The following is a 13,014-nucleotide window of genomic DNA, read 5'->3' as shown; positions in this document are numbered from 1 at the left end:
TAAACGCAGCTGTGTGAGATTTGGATATTTAAATATAAATCAATTGGTAACTCAGGAGAACCAAAGCCAAGAAGATCCAAGTAATGATTATGTTTCTCAGGGATTAAACATGAAACAGGCAGAAAAATGTCAAAACACTGATAATGTCATACAGCAGAAGGAAAAAAATGGTGTACTGCTGAAATGAAAAGTACGGTAGAAAAAAATGGTTTACGTGATTTTTCCCTTATCTCAAATGATGTTCAAGTATCCGATATTTGATTCTTTAGCTATGCTCTGGAGCTACGAGGCTAATCATCGCTAACCTAGCTAACAACGCCCAAATTTCAAATGACAAGCTCCGTAATCTCATTTTCAGCTAACTGATTTTATAAATATCATGGAGATTAACTGCATTTAGAAATTTCAAAAAAAGGTCAAAGTGGAACTATGTTATGTCAGGAATAAAACACTCGGGATTATGCTGTTAAAGGAAAATAATAAAATAATACATAGTAGTGTGAAGAAGCGGAATTACTGTTACCAGCGCAACACTAATTATTTTCCAATAACAGTGAAGTGTTAGAACATCTCGAAGTGTTAGATTCCTCAAATACCACATTAATTTTCCAAAGATTATTTGGAATTTTATGTATTATAGAATAACACATCATATATTTTATCCATTTATAGTTACATTTAATGTTGTGGAAGGTGAAATTAACCATGAAACAAGTTAATTCCTGTTCTCACTTACGTTATAGCAGCTATAAACAGTCGTTCCCCCACCAGCCTCTCTTTTTTTCTCTCTTGAAGTTAATAATAAAAGAAACGCAGCTTGTCATGTTACTGAGAAACCACAAAGAAGTGTAAACTCCTCTGTCCTGAAGATGTTCGAAAACTTAAAGTTACAGCTTTACCTCTGACTGTTACAAAGCACTGACACTGGAGACTCCTTCCAGAAATGTTAAATAAACATCTCCTCACAGAAAACTTCATGATTACACACCTTTTTAATCTGATTATTTGGAGCTTACACTGTATGAAACTCTGTGAATGAGCTGTTGCTATAGAAACAATAATGTATTAGAACGAGTGCATTAATATAAACCTGTGATTTGCAGCTGCACTACTGTCAGAGCTGCTGTTATAGAAAATTAAACAACACCCACATTGCGACCAATCAGAATCCAGAATTCAACAGTGCTGTGGTTTAGTATCATTATAATATAAATAAGTTCCACCTTCAAACTATATGTGTGTGTATGTGTGTGTGTGTGTGTGTGTGTGCGCGTCTGAATGGCTGGTAAGTTGATTTCCCAACCACAAACACGTCACTTTTATTACCCACAATCCTCAAATGCACATTCAAAGAACAATTTTAACCTGGAAAGAACCAGGCATGTATCCGTGCTGCAGCTGCGATTACACGCAATAGAGAAAAGAGAAGTCATTAATTCCTGACAAATTAATGACTACACACTCGTGTTTGTGTTTGCTGAAACAGGCTCAAGAGCTCAATAATTTGATGATGCCTGCAGAGAGGGGTGTGTGAATGTGAGATTAAACATGACACACACACACACACACACACACACACACAGCCAATCGTCATCATTATTTAATGAGGGTGAAGGAAACTGTACGGGTGACGCACATCCGCAAATCAACAGCGTAACATGACCGCAAACAAAACACAGTGGCTCAGGAGTGGAGCTACAATTTTATTACATAAATGCTGCATGAAGCATACACACTCTCCCAAAAATGAACATCAGTCTCTGCCAAAATCCTTTTCATTGACACACTTCCATCTTAATCTACTTGTTTTGAACAACAACTTAAGCATTGGTGCTTTACTTTTTTTTTCACTATTATGTTTTTACATTATTTTGTTTATGCTTTTCATTTATGTTGTTAATATACTTTGTTATATTGTTACACTGTTGCATTGTTAGTTTGTTAAATTGTTAAGCTTTGTTACACTGTTACTTGGTTAAGCTTGGTTACATCGTAACTTTATTAAGCTTTATTACATCGTAACTTTGTTAAGCTTGGTTACATCGTAACTTTATTAAGCTTGGTTACATTGTTACTTGGTTAAGATTTGTTACATCATTACACCGTTACTTTGTTCCACTGTACACTGCTTTAAATTAAAAGACTACTTACAAGGAAAATTCAGGAAGAGTGTGTATTTGCACATTTATCATCCACATCAATCCTAGCACTTTTTAATTCAGTTCCAACTTTGAACTCTGGGAGGCGGAGCCTGAAGAGCAGAGTGTTACCAAACTGTGCTCAAGAAAAAAGTGATTCTGGTTTTCCAAAATGGCTGCCTTTTTGGGTGAGATAGACATACATTATCTGTATGCTGTTGTTTACATGCCAATCTACAGGAGCAAACTTCATACAGCAAACATGGCTTAGCTGATTGACTAGGTTTGGGGGAAATACTATGTAACCTTCTCAACCTCCAGCTGCTCCTAGGGCACTGAAGAACCTAATCTTTGCTCTGATCTGAATTTTCCTTGGTGTGTAAGAAGGAGGGATGAGACATGCGAAGAGAAAAAAAATTCTATGTGGCATCACAATGGCCAGTAAAGATTGTCTTCTATTCCCATGATTTTGCAAATCAGTGAGAGAAATCTGTGTGATGGGAGCGCTTAAAGATAAAGATGTGCTGATCATGTGCTTTCTCTCTGATGGTGGGCGACAGCGTTCAGGTCCTGAGGGACCCCGTTATGGGGAACAGGAGGAGGGAGAGGTAACATTTCTCCTGCATTCCTCTCTGAGGAGTTACATGTCAGCGGGAAGTCAGGATTCTGCACCTGCTGGTGTTGTAAATGGAGGAATGGGAAGAAAAGGAAAAGTCATTGCTTCCTTGAGGTGGATCTTTACCTCAGGGTCTCGCACAGATGCAAGACAGTAATAGACTTTTCAGATATGACATTTCCAAACTGTTCCACTTGTTCTCGAAGTATAAAGAAAGAGAATTCTGTTATTTCACTCCTGATCTTTTTGCTTCTACTCTACCACCCTGCACTGTCAACTGTGTGTGAAGATATGATTACAAAAACCAAACAACTCTCACAAGCCAACTTCTATAAAGAAGTAGTTATGGTTTCAGATTCAGGGCATTTTCACACTTGACCTAAATACTACACAATTCTGGGCTTGTTTGGGGTCGGAGCTTATAATCGGAGGTTTGCTGTCACATAGAAGAATTTCTCCTGAACTGCTGCTCAATTCCATACATCACTTTTGCAAAATAGTTGCTACTAGGTACGTCCATTTGCTGGGTTTTTCTGTGGGGCCAACGCTCAAGTGGAGAAGGACAGTGATTTTTGGATGCATGGCATGTCACTGTGCAGGAATACCTGCAAATAAAAAGCCATTCTTCTATAAGAAGATTTTTAGCCATGCAGTCCCACATGAGACATGAGCATTTTTCAAGCATGTTCTCAAGCACTCAAAGCTCTAATTAAAGTGGTTCAGTCCTATGAAGATCTTTATTTGGAATATGGAATAAAGTGTTCCCTCTCCTCCGCTGACCATAACAACTCTTTTTCCACTATCACCAAACTTGAAGAAGGAAGCAAGTTGAACCAATCATGTTATCTGGCATGAGAGCAGATAGCTTCCACGGTTCAGAGTACAGACCTGGAATTGGTTCTCCTGATCACTCCTGAGCTCACTGGTGCCACAGTGATTAAGATATTGGGCTACTGATTACAAGGTTGTGAGCTCATAATCTCAGCATCGTCAAGCTGCCACTGTTGGGACCTTGAGCAAGACCCTTAACCATCAACTGCACAGTTTGGATAAAAGCATCAGCCAAATGAGTTAAATTAAAAAGCTTTCTTACTTCACCAAATGTAGCAAAGTATCGTGGTGAAAAAAAGGAAAGTATGATGGTCAGTAACCCCTCGAAAGTTCCTTCTAAAGCGCCACCTCAAAAACAAATAAATCCCTCGGCTAGAATGCCTGAATGCTAGCACAAGAGGCGGAGCTTTCTGAATTGCCAGGCAACGTGAGTGATGAGTAATTAATGGCACCCTCTTTGTTCTGATGAGTTGAATGTTGGTGCTTCACATCGTCTGCCGTCATTATCGAGGAAGTGTTTATGAGAATAAAAACTTTATTACACACATCAACTTGATTGTCATGGTATGGGACTGTACCTGTGTGTGTTTCTCATGACTCTTATCCTCCGGTCCATTTGGTTCGTCGCTAGTTTTTCCGGAAGCTTCTGAAGCCAGAGTGTGTTGATGATTGCTGGAAGGTGCTTTACATTATCCTGCGGTGTGTGCAGTGAAATCACCAGTGTCATATGAACTGAGCTCTGCAGGAGGACTCATTCTAATTATATGTTTAGACCAGAGATGCCTGGTGATGCACATGATGATCTATACGCCACGCTGCGGCGTTTCGTTTAACTCCAGTGGTGTTTAACATGGTTATAAAACGGATTATTGAGTGACAGGAGGGAACGTCACACTGTTCAGCTACACTGTAAAGTTTTGTTCATGTTTATAGATTGCAGTAAGTTCCATAGTGTATTAAGTGCATCATCAGTGCACTAGCCTTAAATTAGCATCGTGTTAGCTTTTGTGGGTCCAGTGCGAAGATGAACGAACTTAAGACAGGGCAACAGGAATGAATTTTGTAAATTAATTTTGTTCCTTTAAAAGAACAAAATTTGAAGAGACTGGAACAAAGTGAATGCAGGAGTGATGAAGAAAGAGGAATTGTGATGTTTAGATACTTCTCAGCATATCTCAGCATCCTCACACACACACACACACACACACACACACACACACACATAGTGCCAACACCACGGGCAGCTGGGAGCAGATGAGGCAAGCTTTTTGCCTTGTTTTTTTCCCTCTCTGTCTTTCATTCACACCACAGATAGATGTGGAGAGACAGTGTGATGGACAGACTCTACGCTGCCAAAAGTCCACATCTGCCTGCGTGTTGTTTTTTTCCACTGCAGACCCAGATTTTCAACTCGACCAGGTTGCCATAGTTATGGAGAAGAGTGGAAAAATACAGCGGAGAGAAGGCAAACAAAAAAATAACCTTCACACACACACACACACAAACAAAACAATAAGCCACAGTCTCCAGACTAACCTGCTCTATTTTACACAAAAATACCGTATTCTGGCCTGTCTGAAAAGGGCAAACTATAAATGGGTAAAATTTAAGAAAACAAAGTGATCATTCTTTAGTTACACTACAAGCTAAAATTTGTTTTAAAAATTTGCATAACCACTTTGAAGCTGCGTCCGATCAAAGAGAAGCCTCATGACAGTTTGTCCTCGTTCGACACACACTATATAAGCACACATGATATAAGCACACACGATATAACTGATGGATTAAATATATTTATACCATTACACTGTTGAATTTTGGATTCTGATTGGTCAGAAGGAGTTGATTCATTTTCTAACACGGGACAGGAGGTTTACGCTTTGTGGTTTCTTGGTAACACAACAAGCTGTGTTTTTTTCAGTCTTTCAAGAGAGAGAAAAACATGAAGCTGGTGAGGGAACGAGGATTCCTGTTTATGTAATAACAGGAACTTGTTTTGTAGAGACTATAAATGAATAAAAAAGCATGACTTGTTCATTAGCAAGTGAAGAACTGTAATCACTGGCAAAATGCTGTGGTGTAAGAGGAATAAAACACTTGGGTCGTGTTGTGATAGGAAAATAATCAGCTTCAGTGTTGTAACAGTAACTCTGCTTCATTTTTTTTCCTCAAGCGGTGTTTAGTGTTAGTCCCAGTGAAGGAGTAAATATTGTTTGCTAGCTGATTTAAATGTATCTCTCATACACACACACATTATAGATCATGTATCGATTTTTATTGACTTGGAAAGAGTAATACACACATTTAAATACAAAAACACACACCTCTACAGTTAATTTTCTAAAACAAAGAAGCAGCTTTAAATGTACATAGCGATTATGATCGTATGATGGACTGAACATGTACACCTATTTATAACTGAAATTGTTCTGCTTGTTAAAAATCCTCAGTTTTCACTTTTCTGATTTCAGCAGGACCTAGCAGAGTATATACACACCTTATATATGTTCCCATGACAACCACAGATGCCTGATGAGGTCATGGGTGGTCACCGGGTCATGGACCGGGGCTTGAGGAGCGCAGTTGTTTGGATGGAGTGAGATGATAAGGGTGCTTCATCACTCCATCCTGCCAGCACTACAGCTCTCCGTGCTGATTACTCATTTAGACAACGACACTCCAATTACATAAAGCAACTCTCAGCTCTCCTGCACTCGTCCTCTCTCCCCGCTACTCTTTATTTATTATATTCTCCATTTTCCAGCTCTCTTTTCTGTTTCTCTCCATCCATTTCCTGTTGTAATATTCTCACTTACACACCCAAGTTAACAACCAATAGAATTAATCTCATCATGACACCAAGGGATAGTTAGACCTATTTAATAGAAATAAACTGATGATGTGATAAAAAGCAAAATAGTAATAATACTAATAATATTAATAATAATAATTATTCAACTGTGTTGACCAAAGTGCTGTATATAATTAAAACATGACTCAGATCCATGACCACGCGCTTCAAGTGTTTTAAGAAAACACACACAAAACAGGTTCTAGTCCAAAGTAATTGTGCGAGCACATCTATTGATCAGCGACTGGTCACGGCATTTAATCTTTATCCGAGACCATGGAACATCCAGAAGTAAGTGACCTGAAGACCTCAAGGTCCTTGAGGCAGAATAATGGCTGAGCAAGTCATCAATAAATGAGAAGTCATTAAAGGAGCGGTCAGTGACTATCCACTCAGAGCATTTCTTGTTATATTTAGTGACGTTTCTCATCACATTCTTGTTACTTCCTTAAATATCTTTTCAGAGGATAAACTCTGGTCTCTGTGTAAAGGAGAAAAATAAATTATGAGCAAGCCTGGAGGCGTGGCTTTTGGGTTTTGAATTTATAAACAGCTACCTTCGGCTACGTTTCGTCAGATCTGTTGATTATACCTTTAATCACTGTAAGAAGAAATATCAGTGTCCTAAACTGGACTCTGTGAAGAGAGGCTAAAATCAGGGTGATGTGATGCTGTCACGTCTGTCCCCGATTCCACTCCGGACATTACAACGCTCACGCTCACCTGACTCCTAGCACACCTGCGTCACGTTTTCACGCCACCTACTTAAACTGTTTAATCGCACGCACACTTTGCGTGGTTTCATTCCCACTGTGTTTCAGTGTTCAGAGTTTTGCCATTTTACTATTTCTGTATTCTGCATTTGCTAAAAATAAAGCTTGTGCTTAGATCCGCAATCCTCCGCTTCATGACAGACGCCTTTTCTTGGAGCAGGTGAGCAATTTAACAGCTTTGTTCTGTAACTTTAAATGATCACAAAAAAAGAACAAAAACCACTTAACACTTACAGCGCTTAACACTTACATATACAGAATTACATTAATCTCAACTAGACATACAGTAAGAACTGAAAAAGAAAACAATGCATTTACGTGTCCTCCATCTGATGCTTCCATGTAACATTAAATGCAACTGTAAGTGGATAAAAAGTATGGGTTCCTTAATAAATTAAAAATTGTACTAATTGAAAAATTGCTGTAGAGGAAAAAAAACACATTGGGATGTGCTGTTATAGGAAAATAATCATCTTCAGGTTGGTAACAGTCACCCTGCTTCATCTCACCACCCTGTCGCTGATTATTTTCCTATAACAGCACCACACAGAGTGTTTAATTCTTTATGTTTGATCCAAACGCAAGCTTGTGTATTCCGGATTCGATGCCGTATTACCGCTGTGCACTGAGATCATTCCTGAATATAATCCTGATTTCCTGTTGGCTTCCTGTTGGTCCTGATCACACGTGTCCTCTGTTCAGGTCCACATGTGATCTCTAATTAACAGCTCTCGTGGACAGGAAGCAGTAATTACCGCGCTCCCTCTGCGGCGTTCACTGCAGGCCTGAGGCAGGACTAATGGTGAGCCGGAGAAAGGTGAATAATTTAGCGCTTTTCTGTGGTTTCTGTGTGAGGAGCCGCATTATCATCGTCATTATCATCACACGTTCTCTCAGTGTGTGTGTGTGTGTGTGTGTGTGTGTGTGTGTGTGAGTGAGAGAGTGACCCTACTGCACATCACACACACACAGTCACTTCCAGACTGTGTAAAAGTGTAAAATGATGATGAAACTGAAATGAGCTGGATTGATGTGTACTCAGACTTGTACTCTTAAATTACTGTTCTCTTGTGCATTTCTTTAAAAAAAAAAAAAAAAAAAAAGCACTGCAGCCTCACAATTGCACAAATGAGCCAATTTTTACATAGAGTTATAAATGAATAAAACTCATGAGATGATGGATTGGCGCTTTGCCACTTCATTCACATGAACTGAAAGGATACTTTGGGATCCCTGTTTTTGTGTGGATTTAGTTCTGTTTTATTAATGTTCTTAGTGTTTACTGCTAACACTAGCTTGAAGCTAACTTGACTTGATTTCTGAGGAGATTTTAATTCATATTCATGAATATAAAAACACTAGGTATGTGACTAATGCTAGCTAACTTGACAGGATTTCTGTCAGAATTCTAAGCCATGTTTATAAATGTTCTTAGCGGGCCCATTCACTGCTAACACTTGCTAGCTGGCTGACGTTAGGTGAACTGATTTCTGAGGAGATTTTACGTCATACTGTTGAATGTTAAAAATCTTTACTGCTAACACCTCGTAGCTGGATAACGAGCTAACCTGACAAGATTTCTGAGACAATTTTAAATGAATATTTATAGATGCTCTTAGTATTTACTGCTAACAATAGCTAGAAGCTAACCTGACAAAATGTTTGGCACAGCTTTAAGTCATATTCTTGGGTGTTAAACCTCTGTACTGCTAACACTAGCAAGCTGAAGAACATGAGCTAACCTGACAGGATTTCTCAGAGGACTTTTTAAAGTGAAATCTTAGTATCCACTGACAGCTTAGTATCCACTACCTAGTTAACTAACATTAGCTAACCTGACAAGATTCCAGAGAGAATATTCAAGACTCTTCATAATCTTAGCTGGCTACATGAGCTAACCTGACAGGAGTTCTAAGGGCGTTTTATATTTATCTTCATAAACTAGTTTATATTGTGGTCCAGCGGCTAAGGATTCTGCACTCTCACTGCTGTGGCCCGGTTTGATTCCTGGGTGCTCTCAGTGCCAGTCCCCAGCCTGGGTAAGATGTGTAGGTTGTGTCTGCCATAAAACCTGTGCTGAATCAAAGATGCAGACCAATGATCAGCTGTGGTGACTTCTAACGGGGAACAACGAATTAGTTTATACTGTAAAAAGACAGTTCCATGTGTTTGACTCAAAGACAGCCTACTGGTTAGTGATCTACAGACAAACATCCTTAAATTTCTCTTTTTTCCTGGACTTTTTAGCCAATCTGGGATGGACAACCTCATGAATCCATTGCTAACATGTTGGAATATCAGCTTATTATTCCGAGGTTTTGTTTGTTCGATTATTTGCACTAAACGAATATTGCTATCCGCTAGCATGACTATGGGATTTTCAAGATAACATTGATGTACTTGTACATAGTTTTACCATAACTGCTCGAGTAGCATGCCTACCATAAAGCCTCTAACAAATGGGCAAAGGAAAATTAGGCTAATTTTGGTTTTATCATTTTCGTTTAAACTTTCATTTACGTCAGTATGTGACCGTGACATTAATTTTTTATTTTTTCAGCCAAACTGCAGCACCTCATATTCCCATTAAAGAGGATTACAGGTAAAATTATGAGGACGCTAACCTAGCACAGTGCATTGTGGGATTTCATGATTGTACTGGATAAATTAGCCACTGTACTTTTGGACACGGAAACAAAATGGCAAGACTCTGCAGTGTGTCTGCATAGAAGTCAGCAAAACTGGTCTTAGATCAAAACTCTACACAGCTCTCACAGTGTGTGTGTGTGTGTGTGTGTGTGTGTGTGTTTCTCATCTCCTCTGACAGAATAAAAATTTATTCTGGGTGAAAATTTTTTATTTATTTATTTATTTTTGCATTGAGTGCAGTTTGTTCAAGCATGTGTGCACACACGAACACACATACATATGTACACACACACACACACCCACACACACACACACTTCTCTTCATGCTGATCCTAATCCATTATTCACAACATTTACACCTCTGCAAGCAGCCATGAGCATTGCAGCTATGTTCAGAAGCTCCATAAATGAAAGAGAGAAAGAGACAGAAAGAGAGAGAGAGAGAGAGAGAGAGGGGGGGGGGGGTATGGAGAGAAGAGGGTGCTTTCAATCTTATCTAAACAGCCAGCAACATGAAAGATAAACAAAGACACGCAACATTTCTATATCTCTCTTTACATACTGGAATCCAGGCATTGCTTTGGCGACCTCCAGCATCCGCGTTGTCAGGACAGCAGTTTCCAAGGCAACAGGAGCACCACAAAGAGGCTGCACTAAGGGCCGAGTAGATGGAGAGGGAGAGAGGAGGCATGAGTGTTGCAGGAAACGGGTTTACGTAAGCAAGGACGTGTGTGTGTGTGTGTGTGTGTGTGTGTGTGTACTGTACTCATCCACAGAGTGCCATCTCCACAGACAGAAAAAAGAGAATAGAGTATACAGAGAAAAATGACAGAGCAAAAAATTTGAGGCAGAAATAAATTTAAAAAAAGAAAAAGCCTTGAGGGTTTTGTGTGTGTGTGTATACGTGTGTGTGTGTGTGTGTGTGTGTGTGTTTGTTGCAGTGACCCAACTTGAAACCCCAGCAGATCGAGATGTGAATACAGAGCTCAAACTAGCTGCAGCTGTCAAGGATACTGAAATTTTTTTAACTTGAAACATTAATAATTAATATTAACATTAATATCTTCCTCCAAATAACGTTTCATAACATTTAGCATGCGTGTGTGTGTGTTTGTGTGTGTGTGTGTGTGTTTGCAATACACTGAATGTGCAGAACTGGAAATGAAATTTACTGTGTCCAAACACACACAATCACACACACATGACAGAGCCGTTGGCCTACATTCTCTCCGAAATCCAATTACACACATCACCCTCTCTGCACACTGTGTGCGAAAACGCGGCTACACACAGATCACACGCGATGTGCTTAGAGTGTACAACTCATGATTAACTTCTGTTTATGATGTCACACTTACTTTATGGTTCATTTACGATTTTTATTAATTATCTTCACCTTCCATTTTATCTTTTTAATGGCATCACAATTACATTTTACTTTTATGTTTCAGTTCTTTACCTTCCATTTAGACCGGAACCCTCATTTTTACCTTTCTTCTATGATGTCACAATTACGTTGGTGTTTAGTTTATGATGTCACAATTGTGTTTGTGTTTCATTTATGATGTCACAATTACTTCGGTGTTTCGTTTATGATGTCACAATTATGTTGTTTCATTTATGATGTCACAATTGCTTCGGTGTTTCGTTTATGATGTCACAATTATGTTGTTTCATTTATGATGTCACAATTGCTTTGGTGTTTCGTTTATGATGTCACGAATAGGTTATGTTTCGTTTATGATGTCACAATTTCATTCGTGTTTCGTTTATGATGTCACATTTATGTTTGTGTTTCATTTATGATGTCACAATTACTTTCACCTTACATTTACAATGCAACACTCATTTTTGCCTTCCTTTTATATTTCATTTTTACTTATGCTGTGACTGTTAGATATGCTTGTTGTGTCTCTGCTGCAGATGTTAAGCAGCTTATACATTTTTAAAAAATCATATAAACACTGATAGCTTGTTTTTGAATTTCAGCTTTAGATACTGAATGGAAATCCAAATCTGAAGTTCACCAAATTATTTGCTAAGTACACCAGAATCTGACTTAGATTTGACTTAAATCAGTGAGACAGTTAACATACATGCAAAATAGTACAACACACATCTGTCATGTCAAGAGATCAGAGTATTCCTTAAGCATGTCAGGTACTGTTCTGTCCTCAGTTTACTGAAGATGATTTTTACTAATTATTACCCTACTCTGGTGTCAGTGTTCTGAAGCTTGTGAAAATTTGGTATGGGTTTTAAGAAATGGTTATGAGACGATGGTGGGTTTCTGTGTTTATCTGCGAGTTGCTTCCAACTTCCACAAATGTACCTACACCTTGAACCTGCTGCAGTTTAAAACAAACATCAACTAAGGCATTATGGAAATGAAGCCAATCTGTGATAATGATTGGAGTAAAGCCATTAAATCCATCAAACAAGATGTAATTTATTTATAATTGACTAAACCAAACAGCTTTTAAGATTCCCCACAGACAGCAACTCGATGAATTTTACATAATTAAGATGCACTGAGTGACAAACAAACGTAGCTTTTACAAAAAAAATTAAAAAATAGGATAATTTAATGACGTTTTAATCTTGGTTTTAGCACACTTAGAAAGCAAAAGAAATGTTAATGGCTGTATCCGAAATAGCAAATATCCAAAGGCATTATGGGTATTCTATACCTGCTACTCTATATCATTTGGGCACTACCCTGTTGCAGTGCATTGTGGGAATTTAATAGTATGCTGATACTGATCTACTTTGCTATAAAATGTCCAGACTCTGAAAATAGTGTACTATACGTATAGTGAATAAGGTGGAGCTCTGAACATAAAGAAACAATTACCTTAAAATTCTGTTTTATATCATTAGCTTTAATTCTTCAATTCCTGATGTAACAATGACTTTCACCTTCCATTTCAACCTACTTTTACTTTCCGTTAATGTTGACACAGTTAATTTTATATTCCATTTATGACGTAACAATTTGTATTTTGTTCAGTCTGAATTCATGTTTGAAGTTTCTGGTGGAATAATCAGTGAGAATGTGCAATGTGTGGTTAAAGATTGTTGGGTTTGGTGAGTACAGATGATTTATTAAGCCAATAGTGCAATGAGCCAACTGTAGCATTATTCTTCTGTAGTGTA

At 38.4% G+C, this 13,014-nt stretch overlaps 1 long non-coding RNA gene across 4 annotated transcripts; it reads left to right on the top strand.

The window, feature by feature from the left end:
* The first annotated feature begins 7,136 nt into the window (after positions 1 to 7,136).
* On the top strand, positions 7,137 to 12,756 carry LOC113539709 (uncharacterized). Of its 4 annotated transcripts, none has more exons than XR_004580194.2 (4): positions 7,137 to 7,369; positions 7,912 to 8,026; positions 10,431 to 10,573; positions 10,800 to 12,756. It is a non-coding gene; the product is annotated as an uncharacterized LOC113539709 (long non-coding RNA). The 4 variants fall into 4 exon arrangements; XR_004580195.2 differs by adding an exon at positions 9,770 to 9,811 and having other exon boundaries at positions 7,138 to 7,369; positions 10,431 to 12,756; XR_004580193.2 differs by having other exon boundaries at positions 7,145 to 7,369; positions 10,431 to 12,756.
* The last annotated feature ends 258 nt before the right edge of the window (positions 12,757 to 13,014 follow it).

This window comes from Pangasianodon hypophthalmus, chromosome 20 (genome assembly GCF_027358585.1).
Source record: "Pangasianodon hypophthalmus isolate fPanHyp1 chromosome 20, fPanHyp1.pri, whole genome shotgun sequence".
Taxonomy (NCBI): domain Eukaryota; kingdom Metazoa; phylum Chordata; class Actinopteri; order Siluriformes; family Pangasiidae; genus Pangasianodon; species Pangasianodon hypophthalmus.
Note: the sequence above shows the minus strand (reverse complement) of the source record. Positions and strands in the feature narration are given on the sequence as shown.